Raw genomic sequence first — 27,322 nt, 5'->3', positions numbered from 1 at the left:
GAATTTAGCTGTTTACAGTATTCTTGGTTCATACTTTGTCTTTAGGTCATGGCATGCATCATTCCAGGCTCTTCTTGCTTTAATTTACTCTGATGAAAAAAATGAAGTTATTCTAATTGTTTTCCCTTCATAGATGATTGATCTTTTCTCATTGACAGCTTTAAGGATCTTTTCCTTGGTCTGAATTCATCTTGTGCATATTATAATGTGACGGTGGGATGTCCTGCTCTTGTCTGGTCTATTTGGGGCTCTAAACATTTCTTGTATCTGAATAGGCCTATCCTTTTGCATGTTTGGGAATTTCTCTGCTAGGATCCTGTTAACCAAATTTCCTAGACCATTATCTTCTGTTTCTAGGTGCTACTCTACACCCATTATCCTCAGATTAGGCCTTCTGATGGTGTCTTCCAATTGCTGAATATATCTATCATATTTCTGGATTTGTCATGGATAGTTGTACATTGTTTCTGTATAATATCTAGGCTGTCTTCATTTACCGAGATTCGATCTTCTGCATGGTCTAACCTACTGTCAAGACTTTCTTCTTTGTTTTTTATTCATTTTCCTTCTAATTGTTTGGTTTTGATTACTTCAAATTCTTTGTTGGAGCTTTGTTTTAGATCTTGAATGGACTTCTTTACTTCCTTAATTTGGTGTTCAGTTCTTATTCTCAAATCACTTAGTTGTTTGGTTATGGTTTCCTTATACTCCCAGTCCTTCTGTTGGGTTCCATTCAGCATTCCCTTTGTGGTCTCCCTGAATTCTTTCAACTGTCTGTTTATGGATTCCATGAATGCCTCTATTGAACTTTGTTTATTCTCGTCCCTCCCTTGCAATTCCAGTGTTACTCTTTGATTAGCTTCCTCATTTTCATGCAATTCCTGTAGTTCTCTTTGACTGTTCTCAGCTTGTTCACGCAATTCCTGACATTCTCTTTGTCTGTTTTCAGCCTGCTCATGCAATTCCTATAATTCTATGATGGTTCTCAGCCTGCTCACACAATTCCTTTATTTCTCTTTGAGTGTTCTCAACCTATTCATGCATTTCTGTATCAATCTTTGAGTAGCTTCCTCATGCTCATGAGATTACTGTATTGATCTTTGGTTTGCTTCCTCTCTCTCCCTATCATGTTCACACTGAATCCTTTGCAGGTTTTCTATCTGTTCATTCACCATGTTTCCAAGTAATATTTATTGAGCTTTTGGGGAACTCTCCTCTGGAATACTGGTTATCATGAGTGGGAGTTGAGATACCAGGACTTTCATTTTTCTTGTGTTTTTCTGGCTTGTTCTGCCCATTTGATATGAAAGTTCTCTGCTAGAATACTTTTTGAAGGCATACATCAACCAAAGTCCTGCAGTTGCACAGGCAAAAGGACACAGATATAATCTAGTTCAGCAGATACAATCTATTCAACATCAAACAACTATGGATTAATGGGCTAACAACAGCAAGGACGAATTTGGCAAACCAGAAATTATTATATTTAGGGACAAATGTGAGGAAAAATAGGATTAGAAGAATGTAGAGAGGTAAAAGGAGAGTGAATTTAACCAAGTTCTAATCTCAAAGAAGGAAATGGATTGGACAGAATAGTAGGAGAGAGAAAAAAGGACAAGAAAAAATGGGAAAAACAAATATTTAAGTTTAATAAATGAATCTTAAAAATTATCTAAGTTTAAGGTGATATTGAGAGAAGAAAAAGATACGATGAGAGGAGGGGAGGGATAGAAAGGAGACATGAAAAACTAAAAAATAAAAATTCTCAAAAATTATATAGGCCTAAAGAGATAATACTGCTATTACAGAATTTAAGGCTAAGAAGTTTTGCTTTGAGTAATAAAATTCTTGATTAATGTGTATACAATGGGGGTAAGGTCTAATATTTGACAATGGGCATATATCTGAAGATGAGCAGAACAGCAAATAAGTCACACACAAAAACAAGGAAACAGAAGAAAAATGAAAAGAATGAAAAAGAAAAAAAAAAGATAAAAGGACCAAAAGGTCAGTAGAGATTTAAACAAAGCACACTCACACACACATACACCTAAAATAAAAATTAGGAGGGGAGAAAAAATTTAATAGAAAACAATTTTTTTTAAAAACTAAAAATTAAAAAAGGTACCAAAAAGAGTTCTTTTTTTTTGCGGGGGGGGGGGGGGGGGGAAGTAGATGTGAAGATCCTGTATCTCCCTGTGTCTGTAACCAGTCTCTTGGTGGAGTCTTTAGTCTGCTTGTGGTGTTTGGTTTGCCTGTGGCTTGATTGGTTTCTTAAGTCAATTTGTTGGAGCAGGCAGAAAAATGATCAGGATTTTGTGATCCTCCTCCCAGTATAGTTCAATGAGAGGGAGATCTGCTTTGAGTTTCACAAAAGAGGGAGATGGCTGTTTCCTCTAATTTGAAGATGCTGTGATGAGGCTATGTTCTGGGTAGAATTGAGGCCTTTCAGCAAATTGCAGCTTTTCCCTGAGGGGTAGCTTCTGAGACACTCACAGAGCCCAGCCTAGAGCCATTCTCAGGGTTTATGTTTACTGAATTTCACTTGATTGTCTAGGCTGCTGTAGGGAGGGGCAGCCTCTGGCTCTGTTTACCCAGTGAAGAAAGTCACTCCCCTTGGGGCAGAGCTTTGTCTGCCTGGGCTGGGTGACTTTTCCCAGGGAGGAGCTGAGCCTGGCAGGTCCAGGTCAGGTGCCTGAGACCTCCTAAATGACTCTTTTGTTTTTTTTTCCAAGGCCTGAGTTGGAGCTTGCTGCTCAGCTGGGCCTTTTCAATATAAAATATGGAGGTCTCCGGGGGTGAGGATGGTAAGGGTGGCCTTCCCTCCTCTGTTCCCTAAGAAGGAGTGAGTATGTCAGGATTCTACTCACGCTGGAGTCTTGGTTCCTGGGTTGTCTCTGGTCTGTGATAAGGAGGATGAAGATATCTGCTACTTATCAGTTCTTTCTGGTTTTAAGTAGAATCCAGTCACCTGCTGTGTCTGGCACCATTGTCCCAGACTCTGTGTTGTTCTTTTGGCGGCTAGGCTGCTGCCGTTGCCGCCACCACCACAACTGCAGCTAATAGCAAGTGCTCAGATCTGTCTCCTTGCCTGGATTTTCCCTCTCTGGCCAAACTGTACTGTGATGGCACACTTGGTCATTCTCTGACCTAGGACTCTTCAGTGGAACACTACAACTATTTTCTATGTGAGAGCTTGTTTAGCCTCTAGCTTCTCCTCCTCCATCCTCCCCTAAAGTAATCTGTTGTTGCTTTTTAAAAAACTGGTGACAGTTTCTCATGCCTGTAATCATAACAACTCAGGTGGCTGAGATCTGATAATCGAGGATTAATAACAGCCTGGGTAAGAAGGTCTGTGAGACTATTATCTCATTAACTGGTTACCAAGAAACTAAAAGGGCCCTGTGGGCCAAACTAGTAGAGTGATAGCCTTGAGCACAAGAGAATAGGGATTTCAATCAGGCCCTCAGTTCAAGCTTCTCATATTAAAAAATGTTAAAAACAATTTGCCATCATTTGTAATTTCAGCATCCTCAACTAGTGGTTTATTTAAAGCCAATTTGCATCTCAGTTTGCACGTATTTGGGTGGGGGAACTAAACTTATATAACATTTAAAAGAAAATAAATGAGCACAAGGGTACAGGTGGCTCACGCCTGTAATCCTACCTTCTCAGGAGGCTGAGAAATGAGGATGTTGGTTCAAAGCCAGTCTTGGGCAGAAAAGTTCCCATGAGACTGGTATTTCCAATTAACCACTAAAAAACAAGAAATGGCACTATGGTTTAATCTTGTATGGCAGAGTGCTACACTTGAGCAAAGAAGCTCTGGGACAGCACCCATGCCCTGTATTCAAGCCTATGTCTGAAGGAAAAAATAAAGATTTCAGGGCTGGGAAGGTGGCTAAGTGGTAGAGTGCTTGCCTTGCATGTATGAGCCTTTGGGTTCGATTTCTCAGTACCACATAAGCAGAAAAGCCAGAAGGGGCACTGTGGTTCAAGTGGTAAAGTGATATCCTTGAGGTGAAGAGCTGAGGGACAGTGCCCAGGCCCAGAGTTCAGGACCCATCATGGACAAAAAACAAACAAAAAAAAGAGTTCAAACAAACGATGTGCACAATAGACTATAAACTAAAGATGAAAGATTAAATTAATACATTAATAATTAAAATGATGAACATTGTTCCAATTTTGTAGGTGGTGAATGTAGCAGAAAAAGTGATAAGATATAATGATTCATTTCTAACAACTCCTCCATTTTTCAAACTCATTTACTACTTTTAAACTAAAGAGGCACGTAAGTATCACTTTACAGAAAAACAAAACTGTACATGTATTTTAGCCTGAATTCCACATTTTATAATTTGCCTTTTAGTGAACAATCTATCTTTTCATATAAAATACTTGTGATACCTTTAATACTTCACATCTTTCCAGTATTTGGTTATATCAAAATTCCTCCCTTCCTTCTTTTCTTCCTTCCATTCCTTCATATTCTTTCCTCCTTTCAATCTTAGCAATTAAACTCAGGGCTTCATGAATTTTAGGTAGGTGCTCTACAAAGTGAGCCATACACCTGCTCTTTTCGCTTTAGTCACTTTTGTTTTTGTTGGTCATGTGGTTTGAACTCTGCACCTGTACACTGTCCTTGCACTCTTCAGCTCAAGGCGAGTGCTCTACTGTTTCAGCCACAGTGCCACTTCTAGTTTTCTAGTGGATTATTGAGATAGGAGTCTCACACACTTTCCTGCCTAGAGTTGCTTTGAACTGGGATCTTCAGATCTCAGCCTCCTGAGTAGCTAAGATTACAGGCATGAGCCACCTGTGCTCAGCGCTGCTGTAGCCATTTTTATGACAGGGTTTTCTGTTTATGACCAGGCCAGCATGGATCACAATCCCTCGATGACAGGGAGGGTTGTGTGTAGCAAGTCAGACACAGTGGGGAAACAACTTTCTCTGCCCATCACAGGGAGAATTTTGGAGGGTTGCATTAGAAATTTCTAGAAGTGGGTTGTGAGGAGAATTCTGCTTCCAGGAGTCTCTTCCCACTTCCCAGCATTCTAGTCCTGCCACAAAGGGTCTATGGTAGAAGGCTCAGGATGGAGAGGGCAGACTCTCATTTTCCTTGTCACCAATCTGTCCACAGCATCAATTGTTCCATCTTAACTATTTGGATGGACTTCTACCCTGATGATTTTTATGAGCACAAGAAACTTGACATCCTGAAAAAACTTACACAGTATGACAAGCTCAACATGCCCTCTTCAGACTTGCTGTTCTGCTTACATATTCTTCTGGACCAGCTGGAGCAATGCATGACCCGTGAGACCAAGGAAAAGAGTAAATAGTCCTTGTTTAGATGCCTTAGAGCTTTTGAGTAGGGATGGAACCTAGGTCTCAAGGGATGGGCCTGCTTTGCCAAGAGCCCTTTGTACTACCCAGCATGGCAAAATGTTCTTTTATGGATGTTCTATGCTGGGTAATGTCTGTTCCCTTTTTAAAAGAACTTGGACATAACCACTCATTAGAAACACCCTACCTTCTCATCAGTGTTCAGCCCAAACTCAAGTTCTACAGCTTCTCCTACTAAATCCTCATAGAAGTTTAGTCACACTTTAACTTCTAGAGTCTACTCTAAGACTCCTGTACCTATTTACATTCTTATGTTTGTGTCACTGTAGAGAACTTCCTGCTGAACTCCAGATAAAGAACCCATCAGTGATGTCGCCTATGGTGACAGATGGAGATTGGAAGCGAAAACTGGACTCCAGAAAGCATGAGAACATAGAGGCTTTTTGCAATGTGTAGAAAGGCCCAACTAGGTTTTGAGTCCTGTGGACATCCCACTGGTTCTGAACTCCACATGTGATATAGGTGTACCTGCACATACCACCAAGGAAGAAGATGATCCAGAATGTCTTCCATTGATGTTCACAATTCACCTAGATCACATCCAAACCAGTAAAAAATGTTTTGGTCCTGGAGTGCAGGGTAAATATGTGCTAATGGAAAATGACCCCAGTCTATGTTCAAGAAAACCAATAAGTTAGGTTCAAAGTCTAGATTCAGTTGAGGAAAGGGAATCTGTCCTCACAGAATATCCAGACCAATCTGTCCTTCTGCTGGGAATCCAATTTCCAATTGAGAAATAAGATCTGTCCCTCCCTAGACTCGGGAAGAAAATACTGCCTTTGATGAGGAAGTAGATCCTTTTGAGGACTCTGAGGCAGAATTTGTGTCTGAAGCCAACTTAGAAGACAATCCAGATTTAGAGATTGCTTCCCCCCTTCTTTAGAAAATCGTTATATTTCTTTTTGGTCCTGATTGTTGTAAAATGATCATTCTAGTTATTTTTCTAACGTTATTAAAATATCAGTGTTTATATTATATTATATAATTCATGAGCCTTAAATGTGTTTTTTTTTTCAACCTACAATGTAAAGCACCATGCACATGTGTTCTGTGTGTGGGAAAACAGAGTGACAGTGGGATGATCAAGAGAGCCTACTGGATATAAAGGGAATGGTTAAATGCACAGGGAGTTGCAAGGAAGCCAGGCCATGCCTGCATGGGGTGATAAGGTGGCTACAAAAGATCTAGGACATACCAGATCAGATGACCTAGAAAGCTGTTCTGTCAATTGGGACAAATGCTACAATACTTATAGTGGTATGTGGGACTTTCTTCCAACAGTGAGTTCAATTCTATATACATATTCATTGTACTTTGGGAAATATTGAAGAAAAATTTGGCTCCATTAACATAAAAATTCTACTTAGGGCTGAATATATTTGACAAAATACATAAGAAATATCGACACTGGAAAGTATAAGCCATCATCAATAGAAGAAAGAAGGCTTATATAGATTGACAAACACAAAATCAAGAAGCAATTAAATCAGTTATATGGAAATACATGTTATATTCATTACGTTTTATACAGTATATTATATGATATATAAGATCAAATATGATTTTTCATACTACAAGGGCTTTTAACTTTTTCAATCTTAAGTATTTTTTCACATAATATTAGTGTAAAATATTATTGGGGAAAGTGGTAATATAACTTTGATTATAATTATATGAATATATATTTTTGTGTTTCTAGATATAACACTGATTATAAATAGATGGATAAATATAAACATATATTTGTATATCTGTCTGTGAGGTGAATATAATGAAACAGGCTACACGATGTATAAAAAGGCAGTTATGAGTTAGTATATGAGACTCAGGCCTGTAATCCTAGTGATGTGGGAAGCTGGGTTCTGAGTTTTAGTTTCTCTTACCCCCATGCCACTAGATTTTCAGAGAAGACCTGGTCCCTCGAGTGTAGCCAAGCGACACGTATGCAGTAGGATCACACTCTGTGACCCCAGAGGAAAGTCAGTAGAAATCAGGACAAGCCTCTTATGCTATGACAGTCTACTTAGTTCCTGTGACAAGATGGCCATCTGTAGAACATCAGATGGAAAGTTGGCATTCCCTCCCAAAATGTTTTTGACTATCCTGAATTAAACCTTATTTCCCTTCCCAAGCTGCAAACACATAGAAATATGCCAAGGGCTCAAGAGAGATGGACAAAGACTTACAAATACATAAAATTATATACTTTTTTGGGGGTCCGGTTGTCAGCTTGAACTCTGGGCCTGGGTGCTATCCATCAGCTCTTCAGCTCAAGGCTAGCGCTCTACCACTTGAGCCACAGGGCCACTTCCAGCTTATTTTCTTTTTGCTTATGTGGTTCTGAGGAATCGAACTCAGAGCCTCATGCATGCAAGGCAAGCACTCTACCACTAAGCCACCTTCCTAGCCCCAAAATTATATACTTTGTTTCAGTAATTCAATGACAAATCATCAAAGGCATATCTTGAATTATCTTTTTTTAATGGAAATGGGAATATACACTGAGTGCATTAGGGAGTAGGTGATAGTTAGGATGCTGAGTTGTGGAATGGACTCCTGGGCATGGGAGACACTTGCCTTGGAGAACTTGTGTGGAGATGTGTCTCTGCACACAGTTTCACAAAACAATGCCCATAACTTGTATGATGTCAATAGCAGCAAATAGGTGTCAGGCACTGATCTTGCTCTGAGGTGGACTCAGCAACACAGAAAGGCACAAAGAATGAGAGGGAATGACTGCTAGCCACCAGACATCAGCTTCAAGTGCTGTCTTGACCAGAAGCTAAGATAAATTGAGCTGGAGAAGGCTCATCCCTATGCAAGGCTCCTGAGCACTAAGGACCAGGCACTATTATAGGTGTTGGAGAAACAAGTGAATGTGGCTCTCTCCTCATCAATTTCATGCTGAAAAGAAAACCAGAAATCATAATGATAATTTTTATAAATCAGAGACATGACATTGGTAGTTTTGTGGCAACAACTTCACAGTGGTTATGTGAGGAGATATTCCTGAGGAGGAGATAGTTAACCTGAGAGCCATCATCCATGCAATTAACTAGAAGCAGGTACTCCAGGCAGTAAGAGCAGCAAGTACATCCCTCATTGATGGGAAAGGATGTAACTTGCTTCAGAAAAGGAAAACATCACTGATGTGCTTGCTCGTGAAGTAAGAATAAAAAGGTACAATGAAGAAAAAAAGATCAGACATGAAGATCTGAATAAATTATATAGATATTGGATGCTGCGAGTTACAAGAAGAAAAATTCTGATGTTATTCTAAATCTGACATAACCCACTGGAACCAAAATGCTCACATAGTACCTAGACACATCTAATTCACCTAGAGAACACTTTTAAAAAGTGATTCTAGCCAGGTTCTGGTGGCTCACAACTGGAATGCGAGCTACTCGGGAGGCTGATACCTGAGGATCACGTTTGAAGCAAGCCCAAACAGGAAATTTGGAAAGACTCATCTCCAATTAACCACCAAAATTATGGACTTGAAGCTGTGGTTCAACTGGTAGAGCACTAGCCTTGAGAAAAAATTAAAGGACAGCACTCAGGCTCTAGGTTCAAATCCCTGGACTTCACAAAACAAAAAGTCAACAAATAAAATTTGGTGCTCAGTCGATCATCACTTAGCATTCTACTTCAATGTATTTAGTATGAGCCTAAGAAGTTACATCTTTAGCAAATGCTCTCCCCTCATATTCTGCTTCATTACCAGTATTCAAACCCCTGGCATTACCAAAGTCTCCTCCCAGTTAGCATAGCAGTCTACCACTGGGAATTAATAGATATATTTTTATTAATCATAATCTATCCACACACATCAAATGAGTAGTAGCCACATTCCACTATTCTGAATGTTTTTTCTCCCCCTTTGAGTTAATAAACCTTACCATTAAAAACTATAGAATACTTATTAAATTAAGTCAACAGTCATCATTCTTCCACCCAATCTTGTAACCTAATTTATGTGTTTTTTTTTTGTTTCTTTGATGTTGGTGCCCTGTATCTTGTATGTACATTTCTCTAGCTTTGGGAGGTGAAGGGGAAAAAACCAAATGCTTAACTAGGGATACAGTTTGACCCATTTTAACAATGAGATCAAGACACTATGTTCAAAAACGAACTTTACAATTTAGGCAGGGAGTGGGAAGGAGGGATGGAAAGGAGTAGTTGTGGAGGTGGAAGGGTAGGGATGGTAGGGGAAAAACAAAGGAGGAAGTATCAATGCTTGAGAGGAAATGAACTCATTACCTACCTTATGTAACTGCAATCCCTTTGTACATTATTTTTACAAAAAAAAAAAACGTATTAAAAAAGATGAAAAGACCCAGAAATAAAACTACATACTTACAATCATCTGATATTCGACAAAAGAGTGAAAGATGTAATGTGGAAAAAACATAGTCTTGCCGGGTGACTGTGGCTCATGCCTTTAATCTAGCTAATCAGAAGGCTGAGATCTGAGAATGGTTGTTGAAAGCCAGCAGGGCCAGGGAAGTCGATGAGACTCTTAGCTCCAATAAACCACAAGAAAATGGGAAGTGGAACTGTGGTTCAAGTACTAGCCTGGAGATGAAATGCTGAGGGGTAGCTCCGAGGCCGAGAGTTCAAGCCCCACGACCGACACACACACAGACACAGACACAGACACACAGACACACAGACACACACACACACACACACACACACACACACACACACCACACATACACAGACATCATAGCCTCTTCAACTATTGGTGTTGGGAAAACTGGACATCAATAGGCAGAAAACTGGAAGTGGATCTCTGCTTGCACTAACATCAACTCAAAATGGATTAACTACATTAAAATCAGCCAAACTACTATAAGACAGAAAAAGGGTGACATTAGAACTTATAGGTACTGAGGTGGAAGCTGGGCAGCTGCACCCCGAGCACCGGTAGTTGCGCTCCAGATCCTGCAATCTCACACTGCGTGCCTTGACCCAGTAACTGCTTACTCCAGTTGGCCCCTGCAATGGGCGCCATGCTTCCGGCGGCGCTTGGCGCTCAGGGCAGCTCTACTCACCACCCTGGCCCTGCTCCTCAGGCCACCGGTGACGAGGGTCCCGTCTTGCAATGCGAGCACTGTGATGGGATCGTGCTGGCCCAGTGCGAGCCTCTGCCTGCAGTGCCTGCGTGTGCCGAGCTGGTGCGCGAGCCAGGCTGTTGCAGCTGCCTGACATGTGCTCTGCGGGAGGGTCAGCCGTGAGGTGTCTACACAGAACTCTGCAGCTAAGGGCTCAGCTGCCAGCTGCCACCAACCGAGCCACGCCCACTGCAGGCGCTGCTGGATGGCCGCGGGTTCTGCGCCAATGCCAGCGTCCTGGCCGGCTGAGCGCCTACCTGCTGCTGCTGGTGCCCTCTGCCTCAGGAAATGCTAGTGAGTCAGAGGAGGACGTAGGCACGGGGAGCTTGGAGAGCCATGCCCCTCCCAGCACACATAGGGTGCCTGACTCCAAGTTCCATTCCATTCACGTGAAGCTGGACACCATCAAGAAAGGTCACGCAAAGGACAGCCAGCACTACAAAGTCGACTATGAGTCCCAGAGCACGGACACCCAGACCTTCTCCTCGGAGTCCAAACTGGAGATAGAATATGGTCCCTTCCTTAGAGAGATGCAAGACACCCTGAATCACCTGAAGTTCCCCAATGTGCTGAGTCCCAGGGGTGTGCACATCCCCAACTGCGACAAGAAAGGATTTTATAAGAAGAAGCAGTGTCGCCCCTCCAAAGGCAGAAAGCGGGGCTTCTGTTGGTGCGTGGACAAGTATGGTCAGCCCCTCCCAGGCTTCGACAGCAAGGGCACGGACGACTTGCACTGCCTCGGCATGCATAGCCAGTAAACCCCACTGCATCAGTTAAATTGGAGCTCCAATACGCCTTACTTTACACAAAAGACTGCCACGGACAGAACAGTACCTGCCTACAGCCTCCACTTACATTACTTTTTGTGATGACCTGGTTTTTTGTGTGTTTTTTAAAGAAAACCAAAGTTTAGACAGAGACTTTAGAAATGTCTATTGTTCCTTTAAATGGTAAACTTGAGCATCTTTCCACTTTTCAGTAGTCAGAAAAGAAAATTAATTTCTCTGTTGCTTTCTGTAAAAATAACTGATACTCCTGCCCAAAGCAGCGGACTTGATCCCCTTCTAGAAACCTCTCCACATCTGCCCATTGGAACAGCTGACCTTCTGCCTCCCTCACTTCAGTGGCTATTGTAGAAGACACTTCCTCGTTGCCCTCCGCACTGCTCAGGCTTCATGGAGAACAGGAAGGTCAGAAACTCAAATCACCTGGACATCTCTACCATACACGAGACCCCTGGGCCTCCTGATACTATCTTTGATTCCAAGCCATGGACCCCTGGGCCACAAAGCTTCTTCATTATCTGCAAGTGACTTGATCTGCTTGGAAAATACTGGAGAGATTGAGGTGGAATATAACTGACCAAGAAAGTTCTATAAAACTGACCCAAAAATGTTCTAGTACATTCTGGGAAACTTGTAAATGCAGATCTTCCTGACCTCCCTCCATTAGGCAGCTTTTCAAGGATGGAGCCCAGTGGAAGGCCCAGGGTGGCCTTGGCTGTGGTCCAGCAGGGCATGGGGGAGGCTGGGGGTGTACCCCACACCTCACAGGCCTCACCAGTAATGGAGTAATCGCTCTGGAGACAACAACAACAACAACAAAATGTTTTCTAATTTAACTCCTAGTTTGGGGTTGAGGATAATAAACTGTTTAAAGGCAAAAGTTTATTTTCACCCCTCATCTTTATTCTTGACCTAACAAAACAATGGTATTTAATGTTATCTAAACAGGAAAGATGAACAGCTTGTTGAGAGAGCCTCATAGGGCACTGGGAACATGTAGAGAATACCTTGTGTTTGTTGAACTTGGAGTTCAACTCATACTTTATAATTCACACATGTATGCAGAGAGAGAGAGATATGTTCTCAATGGTTAACATTGTATACAGCATAGCCCAACTATAATAGGATTCATACTAGATAATCCTAGATAGTGTTAATTACTAGAAGGTGTAACTATGGTTGTGATCAGGAGAGGACACTCAGTCCAGGCTGGGCTTTTCTCTCCCCAAGGCCAAACCCATGGCAGTGTTGGGTGTGTGGCGATTGTCCTGCCCTACACAGCAGAGAGCTCTCCTTAAGAACAAAAAGAGGTCTCAAGACAGTCTGCCTACCTATTACGAGCTTTCCTTTTTTTTAAAAATTTTTTTTGGGGGAAAGTATTTTTGAAAAATTTTGTCTTGTGATGTATTTATAAAAGTAAATAAAGTTTTACCATCAAAATAATAATTAAAAAAATACTTATAGGTACTGGCAGGAACTTCCTGAATAGAATCCCAGGGGCATAACAGATAGGAAAGAAACCCAACAAATGGGACTACATCAAAGGAAAAAACCTACACAGGCTAGAGACATAGCCACTAAAGTAAAAAGACAGCCAACAAATTGGGAAAAGATATTTACCTGCAATACATCAGACAAAGGGGTAATTTTCAATGTATACATGGATCTCAAGAAACTACCCCTCCCAAAACTAATAAACGAATCACCAAATGGGCAGAGGAGCTAAGGAGAGACTTCTCATAAGAAGAGGTAAGAATGGCAAAGGAACATATCAGGAAAGGTTCATCATCCCTGGCCATAAAGAAAATATAAATCAAAGTAATTCTGAGATACCATCTTATCCAAATATCTTGAATTAGACAACAAATGTTGGTGGGGAAGTGGAGAAATTAGAAAATGGCAAGGACATTTGCACAACCATGTTCCTTGCTGCTCAATTCACAGTGACAAGAAATGTACACAACCCAGATGCCCCACAATAAATGAATGGAACCAATAATTATGCCATCTATATACAATGAAATTTTACAGAGCCATTAGAAAGGATAAAATAATGTCATTTGCAGGGAAATGGATGACACTAGAATAAATCATGTTAAGAAAGTTTAGCCAACATCAAATTGACAAATGGTACCTGTTCCCCTGATATATGGAAGAGAGGTTTAAAACACCATGGGATATGATATACTGAACAGGATTCTAGACATCATTTACAGTAAGAACAGAAGAGGAAGCATTTGGCGAAAATCACAAAGTTATAATACCCAAGCACCTTTTCTACATAATACTATATATATATATATATATATATACATATATATATAATATATATGTATTATATATTATATACATATATATATATATTGAATTGCAATGATAAGGAAACAAAGGAACTTTTCTTAATTTGTCTTTTCATTTTCTAATGAGTCTGTATTCTTCACCTAATATACAGGGAAGATGGGGGAAGGGCACAGAATTAGTGGGAAGTGGGTGAAAAAATGCAGCAGCAGAGCCCTCTGGCTCTACTGGACATTGATGAAAGTGAACCATGCAAGTCGAGGGTCAAGATGGGAGGGAGGGTATGGAAGAGAATGTGGGAACAGATGAGATTATGTAAAAGGAAGGAAATGTACTAGTTACCTGACATACAGAAAGGTAACCCTGCTCTATATAGCCGCTAAAACATTTTTTTTGAAGAAAAGTGTTCCCAAATGAGAACATATGAGAATAAGAAAATACAGAGCAGATAATTCTTTTTTATGTCCTTGGTATCTGATAGTTTCAATCAATAGCTATTGTCCTACCAACTGAGTCATACCTCTAAACCCAAAAGTCCTTACAATATTCAAATTTTTCATTGATTTCTTCATATTTTCTATTTTCTTTTTCATATGTGTGTGTGTGTGTGTGTGTGTGTGTGTGTGTGTGTGTGTGTGTGTGTGTGTAAGAAATGGAGTGTGATCACAGGATCTAGGTGCTATCCCTGAGCTTCTTTTTTGCTCAAGAGTACACTCTACCACTTGAGACAAAGCTTCACTTGTGGATTTTCTTGAACAGTTTATGGGAGATAAAAGATTCACAGGGACGTTTTGGCACCACTAGATTCAAATCATCATCTTCAGGTCTCAGCCGCTGGAGTAGGTAGTATTATAGGCATGAGTCAAGGCTTCTGGCTTATGAATTGTTGTCCCTTTTTTAAAAAGATGGTGCCAGTGGCTCATGCCTGTAATCGTAGCACCACAGGAAGCTGAGATCTGATAATTGAGGTTTAAAGACAACCTGGGTAAGAAAGTCTGTGAGACTATTATCTCATAAACTGGTTAGCAAGAAACCAGAAGGGGCACTGGCTCAAACTGGTAGAGTGATAGCCTTGAGCACAAAAAAACAAGGACTGCCCCCAGGCCCTGAGTTCAAGCCCCACATATAAAAATATGTAAAAAAAATTGCAATCACTTGTAATCTCAACATCTTCAATTGGTGGTGTATTTAAAGTTAATTTGCATCTCACTTCGTATGTATTTGAGGGGGAACTAAACATATAACATTTTTTTTAAAAAAATGAGCAGCTGGGTTCAGGTGGCTCATGCCTGTAATCCTACCTTTTCAGGAGGCTGAGAAATGAATATGGTGGTTTAAAGACAACCTGGGCAGAAAAGTTCCCATGAGACTGCTATTTCCAATTAACCACTAAGTGGTTTAAACTGGTATGGTAGAGTACTAGCATTGAGCAAAGGAGTTCTGGGACAATATCCATGCCCTGTGTTCAAGTCCCATGTCTGAAGGACAAATAGAAATCAGATCTGGGAAGTTGGCTCAGTGCTAGAGTGTTTGCCTTGCATGTGGAACCTTTGGGTTCAACTCCTCTGTACCACATAAGCAGAAAAAGCCAGAAGTGGCACTGTTGCTCAAGTGGTAGAGTGCAAGCCTTGAGGTGAAGAGCTACGGGACAGTGTCCAGGCCAGAGTTTAAGATCCATGATGGATAAAAAGCAAACAAACAAAAATAATTCAAACATTTAAATGATGTGCACAATAGACTATACACTAAAGATGAAAGATTAAATTAATGAATTAATAATTAAAGTGACCAACATTGTTTTGATTTTGTAAGTGGTGAATATAGCAGAAAAAGTGATAAGAAATAATGATTCATTTCTAAACACTCATATTGTTTTAAACTCATTTACTACTTTTAAACTAAAGGAGCACATAAGTATCATTTTACAAAAAAAACCAAAAGTTGTACATGTATTTCAGCCTGAATTCCACATTTTATAATTTTCCTTTTAGTAAATAATCAGTATCTTTTCATATAAAATACCTGTAATCCCTTTATTTAATACTTATCATTCTAGTATTTAATTATATCATAATTCCTCCCTTACTTCTTTTCTTCACATCCTTTCCTCCTTTCTATACTAGCAGTTAAATTAAGGGCTTCATGCACTTAAGGTAGGTCCTCTAAAAGGTGAGCCACATGCCTGCTCTTTTTGCTTTAGTGACTTTTTTTTTTTTGGTCATGTGGCTTGAACTCTGGGCCTGGAGACTGTCCTTGCACTCTTCAGCTCAAGGCAAGTGCTCTACTGTTTGAGCCACAGTGCCACTTCTGATTTTCTGGTGGTTTAATGGAAATAATAGTCTCACAGATTTTCCTGCCTAGACTGGATTTGAACTGTGATCTTCAGATCTCACGTCCTGAGCAGCTAAGATTACAGGCATGAGCCCCCGGCACCCAGCTCTGCTTTATACTTATTTTTTGGGGGGAGGGGCTGAACTCTGGGCCTGGCCACTGTCCCTCAGCTCTTCAGCTCAAGGCTAGCACTCTACCACTTGAGCCACAGTTCCACTTCCGGCTTTTTTTTATTCTGCTTATGTGGTGTTGAGGAATGGAACACAGGGCCTCATGCATGCAAGGCAAGCACTCTACCACTGAGCCACCTTCCCAGCCCTGCTTTATCCATTTTTATGGCAGGGTTTTCTGTTTATGACCAGGCCAGCATGGTCTACAATCCTTTTTTCTACCTTTTCTGAGTAGATGAAATATAAAGCACAATGCATTGTGTTCAGATATTGATTGAGATCCAATATTGTGAATGTTTCCCTGGGCTAGCCTCAAATCATAATCCTCTCTGTATTAGTCAAGACCTAATAGCTGGCATTACAACTATGAGCTACAATGTGTGGCTCAAATTTCTGACAACTAGAACATATGAACAAAGTTTTAATAATTTTAAATGTTGAATTTGAGGAAAATGAGTGCTTTTATTTGCCTAGTTTCAAATTTCACCAAAAAACACAAATATTAACTTTTGATTTCCTAGATTAAATAAGCAGATAAACTTTAAAAAGCAATTAACTATTTAAAGAAAATAGCTAGGACTGGAAAGGTAGCTCATTGGTAGAGCGCTTGCCTTGCATGCCTGAGGCCCTGGGTTCAATTCCTCAGCACCACATAAGCAAAAAGAAAAAAGCCAGATGTGGCACTGTGGCTCAAGTGGCAGAGGGCTAGCCTTGAGCTGAAGGACTGAGGGACAGCACACACGCCCAGAGTTCAGGCCTTACTATTGGACACCCCCCCCCAAAAAAAAGCTAAATAGTAATCATCCTTACCACTGTAACTTTGGACTTAACACCTTGTCAAACATTGTTTACATCATAGTTGGTTTTTATGGGCAGTATATTCCATAAACGGATCATGCCACCCCCAATGTCGATGGTCAAACAGCCTATATGCACAGGTGTGAAAGCAAGGCTGTAGGCCATCACACGATCCATGCTCTTATATCTGACTTGCTTTGGAAACAGGATTATTCTTCTATTCTACTTTCTACAAAGTTGCATGATTAGAAAGCATGATTTAGAATGAGAATGGCCTCATACTCCATGTTCCACGTAGGAGTCTTGCTTTCTGTATATCACTCCCATAAATCTACATACTGGACTTGGCTTTATTGTTTCAATGTTGTCTTATTTGTAGTCTTCTATATTGTATTGAACCCTTATACTTAAACTCAGAACTTCTTCTATTATTGCTATTGTTTCCCTTACTGTTAGCACATGTAAACTTGGGAAATAATGAACAGCACGTACACTCACAAAACGAATGTTCTGAGAACCTTCTTCCCATTTAAAATTTGCCTTAATTTACAGAGAACTTACAAAGTTTGAACTCAATGTACTCATGTATAATGTATTTATAAGCCATATAAATTTCATATTTTCTCTTTAATAAGTTGTCTCTGAAACACGTGTTATCGCAGGTCCAAAGGTGTCCTAGTGTTATTTCAGTGAAGCCAGAAAACATTCATTATACCTCAAGCAGCACCATCGATTGTTGCTGGAAGTAACTGTTACTGGATGAGGAAACTGACCCCAGGAGAGCAGTGGAACATAGAGGAATAACAAAGTCCAAATTACCTTGTGCTTTCCTTTTTACTGTACAAGAAAAGTATCCCAAGCCTTGAAGGAAACTCTATCCCTGGCTTTTCCGAGTGTGTTTTTTACTCATATAAAATTTTTCTGTAAACTTCTAGTTTTGAGAATATTACAAAAGGAAATAATGTACCATTTGAAGGCCAGCATAGAACAAAATGAAATAACGTTGTTTTAAAAGTGTTCTCCTGCAAAGGCACAAAGACATGAAGGTTTTAAAGTGTCTTATGGATGGATATTTCACCCCTGAGATGATTCTCTTGATGCAGGAGTCAGTTACCAATTCCTTTGGTCTGGTCCTGAGTTCCTCAGAGCATTAAGGATTCCAAAAAAGCAGGATCCAGTCAATATGATCAGCAAAAGAAGCCTCTTCTCTGATCAGTACAACTTTAAGGAGGGTCCCAAAGAAATATCTGGGATTTTTCTTTGCTTGTTTGTTTAGTTGGTGCTGGTTCTGGGTCTTGAACCCAGAGGGTGGATCCTGTCCCTGAACAGTTGTCTTTCCTGCCCACCTGCCCCCAAAGCTAGTACTCTACTGCTTGAGCCAAAACTCCACTTCTGATTTTTTGGAGTTCAATTTGTGATAAGAGTTTGACACACTCTCCTGCCTGGTTTGGTTTGAATTAAGATAGTAAGAAAGCTAAGTGACATCAACTGTGTGGACTTCTCTTTTGAAACAAAAAATATTAGATGAAGTTTATTGTAAAGCTAGTATTTGACAATCTATAAAGGAAGAGAATATGTCTAGCAAAGAAGCCATAACTTAAATAACTCAGCAAAAGGAGGTGCACTGAATCATTTTGAAATTATTTTTTCTGCTTGGGAAGATTATTGATCTTTTCTTTCCTTTTGGGGAAACTTAAGGTAATATTTGCACTTTTTGTTGGTTGTGGGACTTGAACTCTGATCCTGGGCGCACTCCCTCAGCTCTTCAGCTCAAGTCGAGAGCTCTACCGCTTAAGCTATATCACCACTTCTGGGTTTCTGGCAGTTAATTGAAGATAAGGGTCTCATAGACATTCCTGACCAGGCTGGCTTTCAACCACAATCCTCTGGTCTCCTGAATAGCTAGGATTCCAGGCGTGATCCACCAGCACCCAACACATATTTGCGTTTATGTGCACTGAATGACACTATATAATGGAACACAATATATGTATGGACACAATATATATTGGACAATATATAATGGACACAAATAATGGAAACTTGAATCGAATGATGGCATTGCAGCTTTTCAGGAAATTTGAGGTAACAATAAATATGTCCTCCTTTCCATGTTGTTTCATTAATCATTAACAACTCGTGAGCTATGGGACCCTTACATTAGCATCCTCTGCCATCTGTGTAGGTGTATTTAGTATCAGGAAATGTTTATAGAGAAATATAGAAAGACAATTTTTAGAAAGCAAAGAAGATAAGGTATGAAGGAACAGCACAGAAGGAGATACATCTTTTACACAGAAATTAAGAAGTAGCCTAAAAGATATAGAATGCTAATGGTAATGAGAAATAAGACTAGTTGATAACTATTTGTTCAATAACCAAAAATGGTTCTCTAAAACAAATTCTGGTATATCTTAGTTACTGTCATTTATTCATTAATTCTGGAATTATACCTTCTCTTCTGTCACAACTGTTAATTTGCCTCTGCTGTTTTGGTGCCATAAATGACCAAAAATATTTCCAAATCTCATTTAGACTACCCTTCTCATTGTGATTAGCAGTGACCATTCACAAACCTGGAATCTTTGAATTTCCAGAATTAATCTTCACCTGACATCTAAGCACGTTCAAGCCATTAATTGCTGTGACCTAATGAACAAAACTTTTTTTTTCAACACAATATACTAATATAAGTAACGTACATGAATTAGGGAATACTACTGTCAGGTGTCAGTATGGCAGGAGCAATTATATATACCAAGTATGGGTTCCTTATTTTGTATTTACTAACTAATATTTTTTTCCTAGTCAAGGGGCTTAAACTCAGCGCTAGGGAATAATTTCTGAATTTATTTATTATTTTTGCTCAATTCAATCACTCTACCACTTGAGGCACAGCACCACTTCCAGTGTTTTTCTGTTTAAGTGGTACTGAGGAATTGAACTCAGGGTTTCATGCATGCTAGGCAATCACCGTATCACGAAGCCACATTCCCAGAGCCCTAAATGACTTTCTTAAGTTGATATTATATTTTTATTCCATAACTATGTACCATAATATTGGCCTGGTGCTAGAAAATGATGTAGAATAGAATACAATAAAATAAATCCAGTAAGGCTAGATGGACAATGAATAACCCTCACAGTGTAGCAAGGGCACAGAGGGCTTACCTCATGGAGATGTATCAACACGATGAGTGAGACCACTCCTGACCCCCAGCCCACCTCCAGAACCAGAATGAGTAGGCCATCTTGTGTTCCAGCCACCTGGGGACATTGGGCCACCTCCTACAGCACCCATTCTACCAGTTCCAGTCCCGAGAGAGAGAGAGAGAGAAAGAGAGAGAGAGAGAGAAAGAGAGAGAGAGAGAGAGAGAGAGAGAGAGAGAGAGAGAGAGAACCAGAATTACAGTTAAATCCGGTGCCAGTGGCTTAGAACTCTAATCCTAACTAAACAGGAGGCTGAGATATGAGGATCATGGTTCATAGACAGCCCAGGCAGGAACATCTGTGAGAATCTTATCTCCAAAGAACCACCAGAAAAGTGGAAGGGGCACTGTGGGCTCAAGTGATAGAGTGCTAGCCTTGAGCTGAGGAGCTCGAGAACAGTGCCCAATCCTAGAGTTCAAGACCCATGACTGAAAAGAAGTGGACTTCCCACCACAAGAAGTGGACTGAATAACACCCATTGTCCTAGGGAGCATGGTAGAGAAGTCAGGCCGAGCTTCCTGTGAACTTGAGGTCCTAAGTAGATCACCTGGCTTCTCTGTGCCTCAGTTTCCCCAACTGCAAAACTGAACAAAGTGAAGGATCTCCTTCCACATTGGGATAGGGTAATAATGAAAGAGAGTCATGTTTCAGTTCATAATTCCACACCTGTGGCACGATTAATAACAGGCCCCACCTGAGCCCTTACTGGTATCTTCCGGTCATATGCTCACAGAATTGCCAAAAACTTATCTGAAGGCTGCTCCCTCTCTGCCTAGCCATTCTTCAGAGATCTCTCTATATAAATACCTTGTTTCCTCACAACTGTCCTATGAGGAGACTGAGGTCCAATGGTTGAGGCCCTACCAAGAGCTTCAGGTGTGGTCAAGAATCCTCTGCTGTGGACTGAGTTTGGGATAATCCATCTAAACCAACGACTGTGCATGGTGCCACATGTCTACCATCCCAACTAGAGAGGACCAGGCCTGGTGGAGCATATCTTTCACAGCAGGACCGTGATCCAGCCCAGCCTGAGCATATATTTAGTTTCTATCTCAGAAATGCTCAAGACAGAAATGTGGCTCATCAGAGCCGGGGAGAGGAAGCAAGCATGGGGGTCATGGTGTCCCCAGGGGGGATGTTTGACCGGGGTTGCATTGGTGTTGGGGTGGCCACTCACCTGTGCTGCTGAGAGAATCTATTGGCAGCTGCTCCAAATGGGGCAGCAGCTATGGCAGCAGCATTGTGGACACATGAGCCCAGAGCAGATGACTAGGGGCAGAGACCAGGTCGGGGATTTAGGCCTGCTGGCAGCACGCCATTGCCTGAGGTTTGAAACCTGGCACCGCATGAAGGGAGGGAAGGGGCCGGGTGGGGGTGGGAGCATCAATTTCCTACTATACTCCAAAGTCACCTCGAGTCTCTTCCTCACCACTCAGTCACCTCTACCTTCCTCAACTACTGGTAGTGGTGTAAACTAACAGAGGGAATCCCAGTGCTACCTGGCAGCATGGAATGTGGGCGTGGCCATCATTCTTGTATCCCATTGGTCAGAAAGAAACATGAAAGAATCGGGGTGTGGCCAGAATCCTGTGAAGCAAGCAGAATGGGTGAGTGTCAACAGGCCATCGTGGGGCAATTTGAGCTGCCAGGATGTTCCCAGGACTTGAGAACGAGCCCCAGGGGTTAACAAAATAAAAAAAGATTTACATGCAGATGGCAGTATGCTAATAAATATATATATTTATAGAGTGCCAGAGATATCTATACATAATTCAGTTATTTAGACTATATTCCTACCAATTCCTGAGTATTCATTATGCATCCATGTAAGTAATGTTATTGTTTAAATCCTTAAAATATTAATGAAAACACAGTGTCCTGAAATTATTGGGTTCCTCTAAGTAATAATATTCTTTTAATGCTTCATCAAAATTAAATAAAATCAACCAGCCTTCTGAAATGATGCTGTTTAATTTTATGGGATCACCATGCACCATGAACTCATTCAACTGTGACATTGAGAAAATTCCAGTGTTATTCCTTTGGATGGGAACCAGTTTCTTAGTATCTCCTGCCACTGGCTGGTGTCAAGAAAGGGGATTCGAAACGAGGGCCTATGATGCCACGTGGGCCTATAGCTTCCCTGATAGTCTGTCAGCCTTCAGCAAAGCAAGGTGAAGTACCCTTTGCAACAGTGTCATTCAGACCCAGAAGGGTCACTGCAAAGGAAGAAAACATAAAAGGCCACATTTTTTCTGTGCATTGATTTCCCTGAAAGACCTGGGGTTCTTGGATCACAGGAGCACCTGTGTGTCCAATGGCTTCACCCCAACCTAGGGTGATCGAAGCTGAGGTGGACTTGCCACTACCTGAGATCAAGCCCCATGCTGAGAAAAAATTAGCTCCCTGGCTTGCAATTCACACCGTTTATTCTTACAGGCTTTGGATTTGAACTCAGGATCTGGGTAAATCTGCAGCAATGTGGATAAAGGAGAAGATCATCTTACATGAAGATAAAAAAGTCAGTCCTGTTCACTAGTCCTTAATTCAAGACCCAGCTCTCGAAAACATGCTATTTATATATATTGTAAAGATAGGATTTATACTTACCTATAGATGTTCAGTCCATATATGTTTGGTGTGGTTGTTCTTGGTATCTTTTGTTTTATTCATTTATTTATCATTGATTTTACTATGATGAAACCCATTGTGTTTATTATATTGATGACAACCTATCAGAGAACATCTAGATTTGAAAAAATGTTTTCCATGATGCCTGGCCCCCAAGATACTCAGAGAAAAGGAAAAAAAAAGTTTCACACGCTCCTTACTCCATGATTCACTTGTTGGTAGTGCTGGGATTTGAACTCAGGGCAAAGAAAAACCAATTGGTCTATCAGTCAAGGTGATCATATGAACCTGTGAGCAACTAAGGAGTGTGGCCAATCCCAGAATCTGACATTGATCCCCAGGGTGGTCGACTATAGTCAGAAATTCATAATTAAAACATAGGATCTATATTGACATACATGTGTGGTCAGCATCTTGTGTTCAGTGCAATTATTCTCCTTATTTTGTCTCTAATTCATGCAGGTATTGTGTACTTTAATAAGCATGGTGACAGGTATAACTGTACTGACATGGATGACAACCTGTTCCCATGTTTACAGAGTTGCCTATGCATTCTCCATCATATTTGAGACCCAGGAGAGGATAAAAGGTACAACAACTGGCTTCTGACATCAGGATGAATCAGTTGTCAGTGCTGGGATTTTAGCTCAGGTCTGGGTAACTCTGTTGCACTGTGGGAGAAGGGGAAGCTCACCATCTTTAAAGAGTAGAATGTCAGGCCTGGTGCAGGACCTGATTTGAAGCCCCAGCACTGGACAAAATAGCAAGCCCACCTTTTTTAAACATAGGATTTCTCTTTACCTGCAGGTGAGGTATGCATCTTGCATTCAGTGTAGTTATTCTTTCTATTTTGTGTCTTTTTCAAGGATGTATTGTGTATATTATTGCGTATGAGGTGACAGACATAACTGCTGACATGAATGACAACCTATTCACATGGCTAAGAGTTGCCTATGTAGCATTCTCCATCCTCAATGAGACCCAGGACATTCACAGGACAGGAAAACCTGTGCCACCATAGGCTTCTCACATCAGAATGAATCTTTGGTAGTGCAGGAATTTGAACTCAAAGCCTAGCAGGCCCTATTGGGAAATGGGTAATGGTGAGCACATCAGGCTAAGATCCACTAAGGAACTAGGCCATTCCTGGCACCTGAGATGGAACCCTCATGGGGGCCAATATAGTGATAAATTCATAATTAAATAGAGGATCTATATTTCCAAGCATGGGTGGGTGGCATCTTGTGTTTGGTGTAGTCATTCTCTTTGTTTTGTGTCTTATTCATTGAGGTATTGTGTATTTCCTTGAGTATAGGATAACAAATATAACTGTGGTGAACTGGATGACAACCTATTCCCTTGAGTATAGAGTAGCGTATACATTCTCTTCCTAGCTGAGCCCCAGAACTTTCCCAGTACAGGAAAACAGGTGCAACGACTGGCTTCTCACATCAGGGTGAATTTTTGGCAGTGATGGGATTCGAACTTTGGGCCTAGGAGGCCCAACTGCCCAATGGGTCCACGTGATCACACCAGACTGTGAGCCACTAAGGAGCTGGGCCATTCCCAGGAACTGAGATCGAGCCCCAGGGAGGCCAAAATAGTCCTCAATGATCATTGAAACATGGGATGTATGTTCACATCCGTGTGTGGACTGCATCGTGCATTAAGTGTATTCTCTTTATTTTGTATGCTATTCATGGGTGTATTGTGTATTTTCTTGAGTATATGATGACAGGTATAACTGGGCTGACATGGATAACAACTTATTCCCATGGCCACAGGGTGGTCCATGCATTCTCTGACCTAGTTGAGATCCAGGACTTGCACAGGAAAGAAAACAGGTGCAACGATTGACTTCTGACATCAAGATGAATCTTTTGGCAGGGCGGGGAATCTGAACTCGGGACCTAGCAGGACCAAGTGGGGAATGGGGTCATATGAGCACACCAGCCTTTGAGCCACGAAGGAGCTAGGCTGTTCCAAGGAACTGCGATTGAGCCCCGCCCCCGAGGGGACAGCGGGGTGCACAACAGTCATCCATTCATAAGGTGAAGGTAGTATGCAAATAAGTACACATTTGTATAGAGTAGGAGAGATGGTAACCTGTGGTGGAATCCAATCTGTGTGACTACCGATTCTTGGATCTTTCCTGATGCCTCCATTTCATACTGTGATGATTATTGTCATGCTTCATCAACTGTTCTTTACAAATAATCGATACCCCATGAGTCTTGCCTATCATTTCCTACTTGCATCATGCACAAACTTCTCATTCAAGGTTGAGATCGATTACATTCCATGACTCATCCCAGGTCCAGAAATGAGTATCTCAGGATCTCCCGACATTTCCTCTGCATAGGGGGGCTGAATTCAAGCCTCAGGCCTGGAAAAGATATTCCTTATATACTTTTTTTTTTTTTTTTTTGGTACACTCGTGCGACTGAACTCTGGGCCTGGGCGCTGTCCCTCAGCTCTTCACCTCAAGGCTAGCGCTCTACCACTTGAGCCACGGCTCCACTGCCGGCTTTTTTTTCTGCTTATGTGGTGCTGAGGAATCGAGCCCAGGGCCTCATGCATGCAAGGCAAGCGCTTTACCATTGAGCCACCTTCCCAGCCCTCCTTATGTATATTTTAAAGATAGGATTGATACATCTGTACAGATGTTCAGTCCATATTGTGTTTGGTGTGGTTATTTATTTAATTTCTTGTTTCATTCATTTATTTAGAATTTATTTTATTGACTCTGATGACACCTATACCATTTATTACATTGTTTACATCCTGTCACAAAACATCCAGATGTTAGATATGTTCTCCATCATGCCTGGCAGTGCCAGGATCTGAACTTAGTGCCTAGCAGGCCCAATTCATGATTGGGTGAGTTTGATCATGGCAGCCTCCAGTCAATGAAGATGTCGGGTGGTTCCCAGGCTCTGGCCAAAACAGCGATACATGGATAGGCAGACAGAGGTATACAAATAAAAATATATATTAGTAAAGTGTTCCATACCCGTCTATCTATGCTGGAATGACACCTACTATGTTCCTTCCAACTCTTAGGTATTTATTATACCGCAATTGAAGGAATATTATTCTTTTCATACTTAATAAACTATTAATTAAGCTCAATCAGCATTCTAGGATTATTGCATCCAATTTTAGCGTAGACCAACGTATAAATTACTCTTTCAATCAATATTCCTATGCATAGGAATGAGTCTCTTGTGATCTCCTGCAATTGATGTCAGGACTGCGATTTGAACCCAGGGCCTATGTTGACAGGTTGGACTATGGCTTCAATAATAGCCCACCAGCCACCAGCAATGGCAGGTTAAGTCCACATTGCAGCTTTGTCATTCAGACCCAGGATGGTCACTGTCCTAAGAAAAAAATCCTAATCCCCCAACTCTCTGCAGCTCACCACTTTTCGTGCTTTCCAAATTGTTTTTCTTCCTGAAAGCCCTCTGGGCCCAGGATCACAGGATCGGCTATTTGACCAGAGACTGCACCCCAGCAAAGGGAGATCCAAGCTGAAGTAGAATTTCCACGACCTGTGTTCAAGCCCCATGCTTGGCCAAAAAACTATATATATATATATATATATATATATATATATATATATATATATATATATATATATATATATATATAAATTAATTATTTAAATAAATTTAAAAAATAAAGCTCCCTGGTTTGGAATTTCTGCCAGTTTTCTTTTCTAGCCTGGGATTTGAACTCAGAGTCTTGGTAAATCTGTAGCAATGTGAGTGAAGAGTTGCCATTACTTGAGTTCAAACTCCATGCCAACCAAAAATGAAAAACTAAGTCATTGACCTCGGCAGGGGGAGGTAGTTGTGGAGATGGGAGGAAAGGGATGGTAGGGGAAAAACACAGGAGGAGTAAACAATGCTCAATAGGAAATGTACTCATTACCTTGCTCCTGGAACTGTAACCCCTCTGTAGAACATTTTTACAATAAAAAATATACAAAAAAAGAGAAATAATGTAGTTCTCAGAGAAGCACTTTGAAGGGAAGGGAAGGATGTTTGAATAGCTGTACAAAACTCTATATTGCTTTTTTTAATATTCAGTATGGAACTGAGTAAACATAACTACTTCCATCAAAAAAATTAGGGAAACAAAGGAGGAGGCTACAATGCTTGATAAGAAATGTACTCATTATCTTGCCCATGTAATTGTTACTCCTCTGTACGGTATTTTCACAATAATAAAAAAAAAAGTACTCCTTTCCTGACATACGCAACCGTAACCCTTCTGTACATCATCTTTACAATAAGAATAGAAAAAAAGAGCTATTTATTGATGCTATTTGTTTCTTTGTGATTGAGCTCTGATAGACGTGACCATACTATAGCTGGCCTTGTGTTCTAATTGTGACAAGTCCTCTTCTTTTGGAATCAGTAATGCTGAAAACAAAGGCCGTCTTTCTTGCCTCCATGACACTGAATCTTCACCTTATTTATTAAAGGAGGATTATGTAACATTTAAAAAAAAATAAGTCACTCTCTTAGAACTGGGGCCAGTATTTCTGCCATTGCTAGGTTTT

At 40.8% G+C, this 27,322-nt stretch overlaps 1 pseudogene; it reads left to right on the top strand.

Annotated features, from left to right (window-relative positions):
- The first annotated feature begins 10,427 nt into the window (after positions 1-10,427).
- Positions 10,428-11,347, top strand: LOC122127448 (annotated as a pseudogene).
- The last annotated feature ends 15,975 nt before the right edge of the window (positions 11,348-27,322 follow it).

Source organism: Dipodomys spectabilis, unplaced genomic scaffold (genome assembly GCF_019054845.1).
Source record: "Dipodomys spectabilis isolate Male_0828 unplaced genomic scaffold, ASM1905484v1 ptg000301l, whole genome shotgun sequence".
Lineage (NCBI taxonomy): Eukaryota > Metazoa > Chordata > Mammalia > Rodentia > Heteromyidae > Dipodomys > Dipodomys spectabilis.
This window is presented reverse-complemented; position numbering and strand designations above follow the sequence as displayed.